This window comes from Arachis ipaensis, chromosome B4, assembly GCF_059453495.1.
Source record: "Arachis ipaensis isolate K30076 ecotype BB chromosome B4, ASM5945349v1, whole genome shotgun sequence".
In the NCBI taxonomy this organism is placed as follows: Eukaryota; Viridiplantae; Streptophyta; class Magnoliopsida; order Fabales; family Fabaceae; genus Arachis; species Arachis ipaensis.
This window is the reverse complement of record NC_142439.1, coordinates 101,368,622-101,383,287: the sequence shown is the minus strand read 5'-3', so window position 1 is coordinate 101,383,287 and position 14,666 is coordinate 101,368,622. Positions and strand designations below refer to the sequence as shown.

General features: G+C 39.2%; 1 non-coding gene across 1 annotated transcript; it reads left to right on the top strand.

The window, feature by feature from the left end:
* Nucleotides 1–13,628: 13,628 nt before the first annotated feature.
* LOC148568589 (small nucleolar RNA R71) lies at nt 13,629–13,736 on the top strand. Its single transcript, XR_015881969.1, has one exon. It is a non-coding gene; the product is annotated as a small nucleolar RNA R71 (small nucleolar RNA).
* The last annotated feature ends 930 nt before the right edge of the window (nt 13,737–14,666 follow it).

The window sequence follows — 14,666 nt, the reverse complement described above, 5'->3', positions numbered from 1 at the left end:
GAAAATACAGATTAGAGGCTGCAGAGTGGAGGAATCATTCATTTACTCACACAACTTTCATTCACATAATTTTAGGTTTTGGATGTAGTTTTCTAGAGAGAGAGGCTCTCTCATCTCTCTAGGTTTTAGGATTCTTAATTTATTCCTTTTCAATTTCTGAATTTTATCTTATTTCAATTTAGTTTCTCTTCTACTCTTATTAGCTCTAGCACTTTAGTTTATTTATTTCCCTTGTTGATAACTTTATGTTGCTATTTTACTTTATGAATTCTCATGTTAGATTTGATTTTCTATTTAATGCAATTTGAGGTATTTCATATTTATAATTGCTTTCTTCAATTTATGTTATTGATGCTTTCAATTGATTGTTTGGATTTTATTATCTCTCATTTCTTTTCTATGCTTTTATGTTGTGCCTTCCAAGTGTTTGATAAAACTCTTAGGAGGATTTTAAGTTAGATTTTCCTATTCTTAACTTGGATTGATTAATTGGAGACTCTTGAATTATCAAAGGTCTTTTATTGATTGGTATTTGAGACTTGCTAGTTGATTTGAATTTCACTAACTCTAGTCTTTCCTTGAGAGTTGACTAGGACTTGAGGAATCAAATTGATTTATCCACTTGACTTTCCTTCATAGTTAGAGGTTGACTAAGTGGGAGCAACGGACAATTACTATCATAATTGATGATGATAATGAGGATAGGAATTCCAATTCTCAATACTTGTTAAGACTTTTCTTAATTATTAGTTTATTTTCTGGTTATTTACATTCCTTGTTCAACCTTTCAAAAACCCAAAAATATACTATCTCATAACCAATAGTAGCATACTTCCTTGTAATTCCTTGAGAGACGACCCGAGGTTTGAATACTTCGGTTATTATTTTTAGGGGTTTGTTACTTGTGACAACCAAATTTTTGTATGAGAGGATTGTTTGTTGGTTTAGAAACTACACTTGCAAGAATGAAAGGTAGATGATGCAAGTCATCACAACACCAAACTTAAGTTTTGCTTGTCCCAAGCAAATCAATGTGAATAAACCTTTATAACTTGAGGCCTTGGCTTTGAGTGATTGCAATACAACTAAGAGTAAGACTAAGTGTTCAACACATGTATGAATGTTTTAATGTCATGAAAAGATCTTAGATCCTTGAGGGTTCTTTCAGGTATAGGCTTTAGGGGTCCTTTCTATTGATTGTCACCTTGAAGTAGTAAGGGTTGTTTTGCTTTCTTGACCACGACTCTAATTGTTTTGTCTCAAGACAACCCTTTAATTAAGCTTTCAATTAGCACTCCCAAACCAGTTGGTTTTAGGGTACTAGGTGTTGAGACACCCCTAAGAATTTACTTGTCCAGGTCTCTTCTTGACACATCTTCACCACAAGCATCTACTAAGATCTTTAATTCTTTTTGAGCTTTTTAATGTTTCTTTTTCTATCCCAGTAGTTGATGCTCAGAGCTTTGGGCCTTTATTGCTTACTACCTCTTGGTTCTATGGATATTCAAGGAACACCCCTTAACCTTCCCCTTGTTGTACCTTCTAGGACTAGTTGCTCTTCCATGACTCATTTTCTTTTTAGTTCATCCGATGTCCTACACTTGGTTACTTATTTCTTAGTTTGTTTGATAATCTCTCTTGGCCTTGGTCTCTCTTGGTGTTTTTGTACAGCTCACATTAACTCTTATGGAGACAAGTTCTACTTTTATTTATGTTGAAATGAAGACTTGAAATACATGACATTTTCTTTCTTGTAAAAAAAACTCATAAAGACTTCAAACAAGAATTAAAACTAAGCATAAAACATAAACTATCCTAGCATGATTATTTATTCAAAAAGTAAATAAAGCAAAAGCTTAAACAAGATTTCAGAATTTAGAAAATGTCAACCATGGGACTCAACAACCTTGAGCAGCTTCATCTTTAGTTCATTGGCTCCTTCCCTTTGTCCTTCTTCTTGGAGGGGGAGGAGCCACCTTCATCTGGATTGGAGGAACCTTCTTGTGCTTTGGCATCCTTGGGCTTCCAAAATCCTAGCCTCCTCATGTAGGATTTCACATTCTCCTTGTGTTGGTATGCTATTTCTTCTTGCCTTGAGCTGAGTTCCTCTAATTTCTGCATATAAGTGGGGTAATTGGGGTTCATGTTAGCTACTGCATTGCATAGGTAGCTCAACTTTATTTGCGCAGCAATCATATTCCCCTCTGGCTACAGTTCTTGCTTCATAAAGGTGTCTGAATTCAGCAAGGCTCTCCATTTGTTGTAATTGCCGTCTCAGAATCACTCCTAAACTGCCTTGCATTTCTCCCCAGTTAATTTGATCTTGCTGCTCCTTGAGATCATCAAAACTCCCTTGGAGTTGTTGAATGTTTTGGTTGACTTGGCTCCATTGTTGTTGTTGAGTTTCCCTTAGTTGATTGACATCTTCCCTCCAGTGGTGTAGATCTCCCTTCATTTGGTGTACATCTCCTTGCAATTACTCCCAGTTGAATCCCTCTAGAAATTGCTGATATTGGTATTGTGGTGGTGGTTAAAGTGCCAGGAATTGAGGTTGCTCTTCTGCCTCTTTCTCTTCTTGTTGTTGTTGTGGTTCATGGGCATGAGCTCTTCGTTCTCTGGCCCTGTTGAGTGGGTGAACAGCTACCAGCTTGGCCATCTTTTTGGCAGTTATGAACTTGTCTTGCTTCACAAGCACTTCATCAATGATCTTTTCAACTCCAGCCTCATCACATAGCCTCTGTATAATGCTAGGGAATGCCAACCTTGTGTTGTCACTGGTGCTATTTAGTACTTTGTTGATGTTGTTGGCAATCATCTCCCCCACGTTGATGTTCTCTCCTTTCATGATGCTGTAGATGAGTACAACTCTCTCTTTGGTCACTTCTGAATTGTTGGATGTGGGGATTAGGGACCTCCTCACAAATTCTAGCCACCCTCTAGCTTGGGGGCTCAAATCTCTTCTCCTCAATTGATTGGGTATCCCATCCTTATCATTTATCCAACGCACATGCATCACACAAATTTCATTCAGGATCTTATCAAAACCAGGGTCTTGCTGCTTCATTCTTTCTTCATAGCTCATTTTACTTGCTCATGAGAAGAGATGAAGTGTGGTCACTGATTATATCACATGTATTCCCAAATCAAAGTGTTGGTAGGATTATATGTCACTATATCCATTCAAACCCCAATTTGGTCCAACATGAGAAAGCATTTCTAGCATGATCTCTTCATTCCTCTTCCAAGGTTCCAAAGAGATCCAAGTATGAATAGCTCCTTTTCCAAGACAACTACCCAATTGGATGAAGATTGAAAGCTTTCTAGTAAAATCAAGAGAAAAGAAAGAAGAAGAATAATGAAAACTATTATTGATCCATCAAATTACAACAGAGCTTCCTAACCCAATGAAAGGGGTTTAGTTGTTTATAGCTCTGGGAATGGAAAGCATAAATGAAAAGTACATTCTCAAAAATAAAACTAGAAGTTGCAGAGAAAGTAAAATATAAAGAGTGTAGTTCTCCAAAATGCCAAAAGCTCCCTTACTAGTTCAAAACTATTCCTATATATACTACTCTACTGATCTTCTAGTTGGCTCTTCAAGTCTTGGATATCGGCCTTCGATCTTGAGTTGAAGTAGTTACAATCTTCAGTGGGCTCAGCTGTGCTTGCAGAAAAAGTGTGAGTTAGGCATGGACGTTAGTTAGGACGTTAGTAGTGTTAACGTTAAGTGAAAATGTGGGTTCGAGAACGTTAGTGACGAGCACCTTTTTAACTAACGTTCCAAGCCAAAAATGATCAACGTTAACTTCAACGTTAGTGGCACTAACGTGACCACTAACGTTGCCTCTTGGTCCTTCGCAAACGTTATTGGCATTCACCTTTTCCAATAACGTTGCTTATTGCCTCCTTTCCCCACGTTAGAGTTCACGTTAGTGTAGCTAACGTGACCCTTAACGTAGGCATGCCTAAACTTCGAGAGAATTAGTGACACTTACCTTTGTTACTAACGCTCCAAACGCCCCTCCTTCCCACGTTAGAGTTCACGTTAATTAGATTAACGTGGCCACTGACGTGGTGGTAATTGCCATCTCCAATGTTAGTGATAAAGGTGAATGTCACTAACGTTGGCCTATCACTCCTTACTCCACGTTACACTTCACGTTAGTGGTCTTAACGTGACCACTAACGTGGGCAATCTTGGCCTGTTCCAATGTTAGTGACAAAGATGAGTGTCACTAACATTGGCGATCTCCTCTAATCTCCACATTAGAATTCACGTTAATTAGATTAACATGGCTCTTAACGTGGCTTATGTATGGCCTTTTAGAATGTTAGTGATGTTCACTTTTACCACTAACGTTGGAGCTCCTCTTTTCTTTCCACGTTATTCCCCACGTTAATGTAACTAACGTGGCAACTAACGTGGGTTATGATAGCTTCGAAGGCGTTATTGGCGATCACTTTTCTCATTAACGCTACAAGCTTGTGCCCATTCCACGTTAGTGGTCACATTAATTAGACTAACGTGGCTACTAATGTGGCTACTAATGTGGCTCTTCCTTGCTTCCTTTGTCCTGAAATCAAGCAAATAAAGTGCATCAAAGCTCTATTCCAAGTCATGAGATCATGTATTATCCAATTTGTCATTCAATTCATGCATAATTCTCATGAAATCATGTAAAGTTCACAATGTTTGCTTGAATCGAGATGTAAGTGTATTTCTACCCAAAACTTGCTTATTTACTAAGAAAATGCATGAAACTACCCTAAAACAGTAAAGAAAAGGTCAGTGAAGCTAGCCAAAATGCCCTGGCATCACAACACCAAACTTAAAGCTTGCTTGTCCCTAAACAAGTACTGAAACATCAGGATGATGAATGAAAGAACAAGAGAAATAAGTTCTTATTATAGAAGTAAAGTTCTCGGTTTATGGGGTTTCATGCATAGCAACTTAGGTTCATTCCCTTACTGGTCTCCAGGTCCTTATCATGCTCTTGAATACTTGCTTGATTGCATCCTATAAGATCCTTATTCTTTGATCCTCCCTTTTTTTTTCTTAGGGTTTATTGCATCCTTAGGCTAAGTGCTCTGTGAGGGTGCGACTCTTTAAAATAAGCTTTCAACCAACACTCCCGAACCAGTTGGTTCAAGGTGCTAGGTGTTGAAACACCCCTAAGGACTTACTCCCTCAAGTCTCTCTCCCCCATACATGCACACCACAGGCACATGGTTTGTTATTTTCTTTTCTTGAGGCCTTGGTGTCCAGCACCTCTTTGGGTTACTAAATATTCTGTAGCAAGGTTGCTCTTGATAGTGGATTTTCAGTTGGTAATCCCGGGTTAGTTAACCCAAGTTACCAAGTGATAAAGCACTCCTCAGAACTTATTCATCCAAGCAAATCCTTGGTACAAGAACACCACAGACACATCCCTCAAGATTCAAGCCCTTGGTGCCTAGCCTTTTTTCTTATTACTTTTCTTTCTTTTTCAACTCGTATTATTCTTTTTCTTTTTCTTATTAGGATCTTGTTATTTAGCTAGTCTCATAGAATGTGCTTCAAGCATGTACTTCAATACACATAAGTGCCCTCATACCTTATAGGTGATCCAACTTAGCTAATCTATTACCACACCACAAACCTTGAGGACTTATTTCACCATATGAACTCTACTCTAGTTTCTTTCATAACATTCTCTTTTATTAAATTCAAAGGGCAAGCATACAAGTAAGTAGGATGAAGATGAAAACAGGTAAGTTGGACCAGCACACATAGACTTAATAACTGAAAATACTAAAGACATAATTGAAAATTCCTAAGCTACTATGGAAGCATGTTCTATTTCATACATGATTTTCCTTATTTAGACTTGAAAAAGATAAAATGAAGAGGGAACTCCACCACCTTTTACTCATGGGCTGCCCATGCTCTCTCTCTTGTTTGTCCTCTTTGTGTCCACTTGTGTTTCCTTGTATCCGTGTCATTCTAGCTCTTTTCCAATCTTCAAGTACTTTCCTTACTGATTCATGACTCCTTTCAACTTTTTCTCTTTCTTCTCGTGCTAATTCATCCTTCACTTCTTCATATCTTGTGATTCCCAGATACAATATAGGCAGTTGTTCGACTAAGTATCCGAGCCTGGCTTGAGTGTTCACATGATGTCCAGTCTTACTCATGTAAACTCCTTCTGAGAATGCCCTGTATTCGTCGAAGAGTTATGCCTGTTCTATTTGTTTCCGATGCATCTCATGTATGTGTGCACCTTAATGTGCTTGGATGTTGATTAGCTTTTGGATGGCTTCTTGTTGTTGATCTTGCTTTTGATTTATCCTTTGGAAAGATTCATCCCATTGTCTCCCTTGTTCCAGTTGCTACTCCATCAATTGCTTTTGCCACTCCTCCTGTTGATTCATCCATCTAGAGAATGATTCTTCTTGGCAGTTCATCATTTGTAGTTGAAGCTCTTTCTGTGCCCCTTGATTCTCCACGTATTGTCTAGATAAGTCATCAATGGCTTCCTGTAATTGGTGCATGTCCAAAGTTGCTAGGGCTTGCTCTTTTGGGTCTTGTTCTTCTACAACTTGATGGGCTGTCCTCTTTCTTATCCTTCGTTGAGGTAGGGGAGATGCAACAGCCTGCATCCGTCGAACAGTAATTGGGATGCCCATTTTTATCCACTCGGGGTCCCCGTCTTCGAACACCACCCCAGCCCTGTCACACAGATAGAAAATAGTGTTGGGGTAGCCTAACTTTCCTCTAGAATTGCTTTTCTCAGCCATCTTCCTAATGCCTTGGGCTATGAGTTCGTGAACCTTGATCTCTCCTCCTTTGAGTATACATTGCATCATTGTTGCTCTCTTAAGGTTCACCTCTGAATTGTTTTTGGCAGGTAGGATGGATCTCCTTACAATTTCGAACCACCCCTTTGCTTCAGGAGTGAGATCCCCTCTCTTAATGAATTTGGGCTTCCCATGGGATCTCATACCCAATCAGCTCCTTGTATGCAGATATCTTGCATAATCTGGTCATAATTGGGATTGCTATCTATTTTGGACTGATAGCTCTCTTCTGCAAATGGTATGGTTCGTAGCTTTAACGCCCTCATGATACTCATGGGACTAAAATCCACGGTCACCCCTCTTACAAAGCTTATATAGGACTCATCTGCCTTATCATACCTGACTGCATTTGCATAAAACTCTCTTACAAGAGTTGCGTTTACTTTTGTTACCGGATCAGTGAGGAGCTCCCATCTTCTCTTTTCCACCTTCTCTGCAATTTTGGGGCACTCAATTTTCTTGACTTGAAAGCCTAGCTCATATATGATCTCCTTATCAGCCATCCACCCAAATTGTAATGCATGGTGAAAGGTTCTGAACTTCTTTTCATCAAAAGGGTGTTGCTCCATAGGCTCCTTTCCTTTTCTTCTTTTAGAGCTGGACGAGGCCATGAGTGACTTATAAATTTGAATTTATCGAAGTATGGATGATTGGTGAGAGTGCTTTCAATGGAGTAAGAGGTGTTGAAGGTGTGTTACGAGAGTAAGAAGTAGGAATTGAGAATTGGAATGTGAAGGGGTACGGACTAGGAATCACTTATATAGAAAAGTGGTGAGTAAATGAAAGGTGTGGATTGATGGTGTATGCGTATGATGAACGGATCGGGTTTAGCATGGGATGGGCACAAGGATCATCACTTTTATGATGGGGTTGGTTCGGCTTCCAAGGGTGTTGTTCTTCCAATAATGCATGGCAACATTTCCCAATGTATTCCCTTTGATAACATGTGTATAGTCCCCCTTTGTGAAGTGGCCGAACCCGCCTTCTTCAATTGTCCCATCAATTCCTTCCAATCTTCCCTTCATTTCTCCTACAAGAAAAAAGGAATGTAATTAATAAATTTTGGATAGTGGTGGCAAAAATAAAAAAATGGGATAACTACTTTTTAAAATTTTTGTTTTTAACTAACAATGTGCTATTCATGAATGCAAACCAACTGACTATTTAATTGTCCATGTATGCAACATTGGTGACACCAAACTTAGTTTGTGGCCATGTGGTGTAAAAAGATTTGTTCAAGGTTCTAAAAGTGACATGATATGAGTTACTAGGATGCGAAATTGTTACTCTGAGGTTGTAAAATTTGTTCATTCTCTCCCTGGCAATGGCGCCAACAACTGGTGCACAATACCATGGTCCAAACATAACTTCACAACTTCGCACAACTGACCAGCAAGTGCACTGGGTCGTCCAAGTAATAAAACCTTACGTGAGTAAGGGTCGATCCCACGGAGATTGTTGGTATGAAGCAAGCTATGGTCACCTTGTAAATCTCAGTCAGGCAGATAATAATTGATTATGGAGTTTTCGAAAATAAATTATAAATAAATAGAAAATAAAGATAGAAATACTTATGTAATTCATTGGTGGGAATTTCAGATAAGCATATAGAGATGCATTCGTTCCTCTGAACCTCTGCTTTCCTGCTGTCTTCATCCAATCAATCTTACTCCTTTCCATGGCTGGCTTTATGTAAGGGCATCACCGTTGTCAATGGCTACTTTTCATCCTCTCTGTGAAAATAGTCCGATGCGCTGTCACTGCATGGCTAATCATCTGGAGGCATCACCATTGTCAATGGCTGCATCCCATCCTCTCTGTGAAAATGGTCCAATGCGCTGTCACTGCATGGCTAATCATCTTGAGGTTCTCGATCATACTGGAATAGGATTTACTATCCTTTTGCGTCTGTCACTACGCCCAGCACTCGTGGGTTTGAAGCTCGTCACAGTCATTCAATCCCTGAGTCCTACTCGGAATACCACAGACAAGGTTTAGACTTTCCGGACTCTCATAAATGCCGCCATCAATCTAGCTTATACCACGAAGATTCTGATTAAGAGATCCAAGAGATATTCATTCAACCTAAGGTGGAACGGAAGTGGTTTTCAGGCACACGTTCGTGGGGGAATGATGATGATTGTCACGTTCATCACATTCATATTGAATTGCGAATGAATATCTTAGAAGCAGAATAAGTTGAATTGAATAGAAAAACAGTAGTACTTTGCATTAATTCATGAGGAACAGTAGAGCTCCACACCTTAATCTATGGTGTGTAGAAACTCTACCGTTGAAAATACATAAGTGATAAGGTCCAGGCATGGCCGAATGGCCAGCCCCCATGATCTAAGAACTAGACATCCCAAGATGTCAAATACAATAGTAAAAAGTCCTATTTATACTAAACTAGCTACTAGGGTTTACAGAAGTAAGTAATTGATGCATAAATCCACTTCCGGGGCCCACTTGGTGTGTGCTTGGGCTGAGCTTGAAGTTTACACGTACAGAGGCTTCTTCTGGAGTTGAACGCCATGTTGTAACGTGTTTTTGGCGTTCAACTCTGGTTCGTGACGTGTTTCTGGCGTTTAACTCCAGACTGCAGCATAGAACTGGCGTTCAATGCCCTTTTTTGTCATCTAAACTCAGCCAAAGTATGGACTATTATATATTGCTGGAAAGCCCTGGATGTCGACTTTCCAACGCAATTGGAAGAGTGTTATTTTGAGTTCTGTAGCTCCAGAAAATCCACTTTGAGTGCAGGGAGGTCAGAATCCAACAATATCAGCAGTCCTTCTTCTACCTCTGAATCTGATTTTTGCTCAAGTCCCTCAATTTCAGCCAGAAAATACCTGAAATCACAGAAAAACAAACAAACTCATAGTAAAGTCCAGAAATGTGAATTTAACATAAAAACTAATAAAAACATCCCTAAAAGTAACTAGATCCTACTAAAAACATACTAAAAACAATGCCAAAAAGCGTATAAATTATCCGCTCATCACAACACCAAACTTAAATTGTTGCTTGTCCCCAAGCAACTGAAAATCAAATAGGATAAAAAGAAGAGAATATACTATAAATTCCAAACTATCAATGAAACATAGCTCCAATCAGATGAGCGGGACTTGTAGCTTTTTGCCTCTTGAATAGTTTTGGCATCTCACTTTATCCATTGAGGTTCAGAATGTTTGGCATCTATAGGAACTCAGAGTTCAGATAGTGTTATTGATTCTCCTAGTTCAGTATGTTGATTCTTGAACACAGCTACTTTATGAGTCTTGGCCGTGGCCCTAAGCACTTTGTTTTTCAATATTACCACCGGATACATAAATGCCACAGACACATAATTGGGTGAACCTTTTCAGATTGTGACTCAGCTTTGCTAAAGTCCCCAATTAGAGGTGTCCAGGGTTCTTAAGCACACTCTTCTTTTGCTTTGGACCTTGACTTTAACCGCTCAGTCTCAAGTTTTCACTTGACACCTTCACGCCACAAGCACATGGTTAGGGACAGCTTGGTTTAGCCGCTTAGGCCAGGATTTTATTCCTTTAGGCCCTCCTATCCACTGATGCTCAAAGCCTTGGGATCCTTCTTATTACCCTTGCCTTTTGGTTTTAAGGGCTATTGGCTTTTTGCTCTTGCCTTTTGGTTTTAAGAGCTTTTGGCTTTTTCTGCTTGCTTTTTCTTTTTCTTTCTATTTTTTTTCGCTATTTTTTTTTCTGCAAGCTTTTGTATTCACTGCTTTTTCTTACTTCAAGAGTCATTTTTATGATTTTTTAGATTATCAAATAACATGTCTCCTTGTCATCATTCTTTCAAGAGGCAACATATTTAACATTCTTAAACAACAACTTCAAAATACATATACACTGTTCAATCATTCATTCAGAAAACAAGAAGCATTGTCACCACATCAATATAATTAAACTAAGTTCAAGGATAAATTCAAAACTCATGTACTTCTTGTTCGTTTGAATTAAAACATTTTTCATTTAAGAGAGGTGATGGATTCATATTCACTACTTTAAGGCATAGACACTTAAATACTAATGATCATGTAATAAGACACAAATATAGATAAACATTTAACATAAAAAAATGAAAAACAGAAAGTTTAAGAACAAGGAATGAGTCCACCTTAGTGATGGTGGCGTTTTCTCCTTGAGGAACCAATGATGTCCTTGAGCTCTTCTATGTCTCTTTCTTGTCTCTATTGCTTGATCCCTAGTGATTTTGGTGCTCCTATCCTTAGTTTCTCCCAATAATTGTGTGGGGGAAAATTTATCCCCTGAGGTATCTCAGGGATATCTTGATTTGTAGTCAAATATTCTACCACTGAGCTATAGATCCTTTACATAAATCTCTCCATCTCCCATGACTTGGAGGTGGAAGCTTTTGTCTTCCCTTTTCTCTTCTCTCTTTTTTTTTTGAGATTTCTCTGGCTTTAGGTGCCATCAATGGTTATGGAAAAGCAAAATAAGCAATGCTTTTACCACACCAAACTTAGAATGTTGCTCGCCCTCGAGCAGGATAAGAAAGAATAGATGAAGAAGAAGATGTGGAAGAAACTAGGATTATGAGGAGGGAAGGTGGGGATCCTGTGGGATCCACAGATCCTGAGATGATCCTGTGAGGTTCACAGATCTTGAGGTGTCAAGGATTTACATCCCTGCACCAATTCGGCATGTAAAATGCCTTTGCATGCAATTCTGGCGTTTAAACGCCGAACTGATGCTTGTTCTGGGCATTCAACGCCCAGATGCAGCATGTTTCTGGCGTTGAACGCCAGTTCTATGCTTGTTTCTGGCGTTCAGCGCCAGATCCATGCTCTGTTCTGGCGTTGAACGCCAGCCAGATGCTCCTTACTGGCGTTTAAATGCCAGTAAGTCCTTCCTCCAGGGTGTGATTTTTCTTCTGCTGTTTTTTATTCTGTTTTTGATTTTTCTATTTATTTTGTGAATCCACATGATCATGAACCTAATAAAACATGAAAGAACAATAAGAATGAAAATCAAATTAGATAAATAAAAATTGGGTTGCCTCCCAACAAGCGCTTCTTTAATGTCAATAGCTTGACAGTGGGCTCTTATGGCTCCACACAGGTGATCAGGTCAATTTTATAGACTCCCAACACCAAACTTAGAGTTTGGATATGGGAGTTCAACACCAAATTTAGAGTTTGGCTGAGGCCTCCCAACACCAAACTTAGAGTTTGACTGTGGGGGCTTTAGTTGACTCTGTACTGAGAGAAGCTTTTCATGCTTCCTCTCCATTGTTACAGAAGGAGATTCTTGAGTTTTAAACACAAGGTTGTCCTCATTCAGTTGAAGGATCAATTCTCCTCTGTCTACATCAATCACAGCTCTTGCTGTGGCTAGGAAGGGTCTTCCAAGAATGATGGATTCATCCTCATCCTTCCCAGTATCCAGGATTACGAAATCAGCAGGGATGTAAAGGCCTTCAACCTTTACTAACATGTCCTCTACTTGTCCATAAGCCTGTTTTCTGGAATTATCTGCCATCTCTAATGAGATTTTAGCAGCTTGCACCTCAAAGATTCCAAGTTTCTCCATTACAGAGAGTGGCATGAGGTTTATTCCTGACCCAAGGTCACATAGAGCCTTTTCAAAGGTCATGGTGCCTTTGGTGCAAGGTATTAGGAACTTTCCGGGATCCTGTTTCTTCTGAGGCAATCTCAGTTGATCCAATGCATTTAGTTCATTGGTGAACAGGGGAGGTTCATCTCCCCAAGTCTTATTACCAAATAAATTGGCATTCAGCTTCATGATTGCACCAAGGAACTTGGCAACTTGCTCTTCAGTAACATCCTCATTTTCTTCAGAAGAGGAATACTCATCAGAGCTCATGAATGGCATAAGAAGGTTCAATGGAATCTCTATGGTCTCTAGATGAGTCTCAGATTCCTTTGGTTCCTCAGAGGGAAACTCCTTATTGATCACTGGACGTCCCAGGAGGTCTTCCTCACTGGGATTCACGTCTTCCTCCCCTCTTGTGGGTTTGGCCATGATAGTCAATTCAATGGCCTTGCACTCTCCTTTTGGATTTTCTTCTGTATTGCTTGGGAGAGTACTAGGAGGAGTTTTAGTGATCTTCTTACTCAGCTGGCCCAGTTGTGCTTCCAAATTTCTAATGGAAGACCTTGTTTCATTCATGAAACTCACAGTGGCTTTAGATAGATCAGAGACTAAACTTGCTAAGCTAGATGGATTCTGCTCAGAATTCTTTGTCTGTTGCTGAGTGGATGATGGAAAAGGTTTACTATTGTTAAACCTATTTCTTCCACCATTATTAAAGCCTTGTTGAGGCTTTTGTTGATCCTTCCATAAGAAATTTGGGTGATTTCTCCATGAGGGGTTATAGGTGTTTCCATAGAGTTCACCCATGTAATTTACCTCTGCTATTGCAGGGTTCTCAGGATCATAAGCTTCTTCTTCAGAAGATGCCTCTTGAGTACTGTTGGATGCAGCTTGTATTCCATTCAGACTCTGAGAAATCATATTGACTTGCTGAGTCAATATGTTATTCTGAGCCAATATGGCATTCAGAGTATCAATTTCAAGAACTCCCTTCTTCTGAGGCGTCCCATTACTCACAGGATTCCTCTCAGAAGTGTACATAAACTGGTTGTTAGCAACCATGTCAATGAGTTCTTGAGCTTCTGCAGGCATTTTCTTTAGGTGAATGGATCCACCTGCAGAAGTATCCAATGACATTTTAGCTAATTCAGATAGACCATCATAGAATATATCCAGGATGGTCCATTCTGAAAGCATCTCAGAAGGACACTTTTTGGTCAGTTGCTTGTATCTCTCCCAAGCTTCATAGAGGGATTCACCTTCCTTCTGTCTGAAGGTTTGAATATCCACTCTAAGCTTACTCAGCTTTTGAGGAGGAAAGAACTTGGCTAAGAAAGCCGTGACCAGCTTATCCCAAGAGTTCAGGCTATCTTTGGGTTGAGAGTCCAACCACACTCTAGCTCTGTCTCTTACAGAAAAAGGGAAAAGTATGAGCCTGTAGACTTCAGGATCTACTCCATTAATCTTAACAGTATCACAGATTTGCAAGAATTCAGTTAAGAACTGAAAGGGATCTTCAGATGGAAGTCCATGAAACTTGCAGTTTTGTTGCATCAGAGAAACTAGTTGAGGTTTAAGCTCAAAATTGTTTGCTCCAATGGTAGGGATGGAGATGCTTCTTCCATGTAAATTGGAATTAGGTGCAGTAAAGTCACCAAGCATCCTCCTTGCATTATTATTATTTTCGGCTGCCATCTCCTCTTCTTGTTCGAAAATTTCTGTAAGGTTATCTCTGGATTGTTGTATTTTAGCTTCTCTTAGTTTTCTCTTCAGAGTCCTTTCAGGTTCAGGGTCTGCTTCAACAAGAATGTTCTTGTCCTTGCTCTTGCTCATATGAAAAAGAGGGAAGAAAAAAATAATAATAATAGGGATCCTTTTTGCCCAAGTATAGAGGTTCCCCTGTGTGAGTAGAAGAAGAAAAGAATGTAATGTAAAGAAGGGAAGAAGAGAAAATTCGAACACAGATGGAAGAGGGGGTTCAAATTTGGGTGAGATGAAGTGTTAGTAGATGAATAAATAAATAGAAGGAGATGAGAGAGAAGGAGGATTTTCGAAAATAAAATTTTGAAAAGGGGTTAGTGATTTTCGAAAATTAGGAATGAAATCAAATTTAAAATTAAAAATTGAAACAATTAGTTAATTAAAAAGAATTTTTGAAAAAGAGGGAAGAGATTTTCAAAAATTTGAGAGAGAGAGTTAGTTAGGTAGTTTTGAAAAAGATAAGAAACA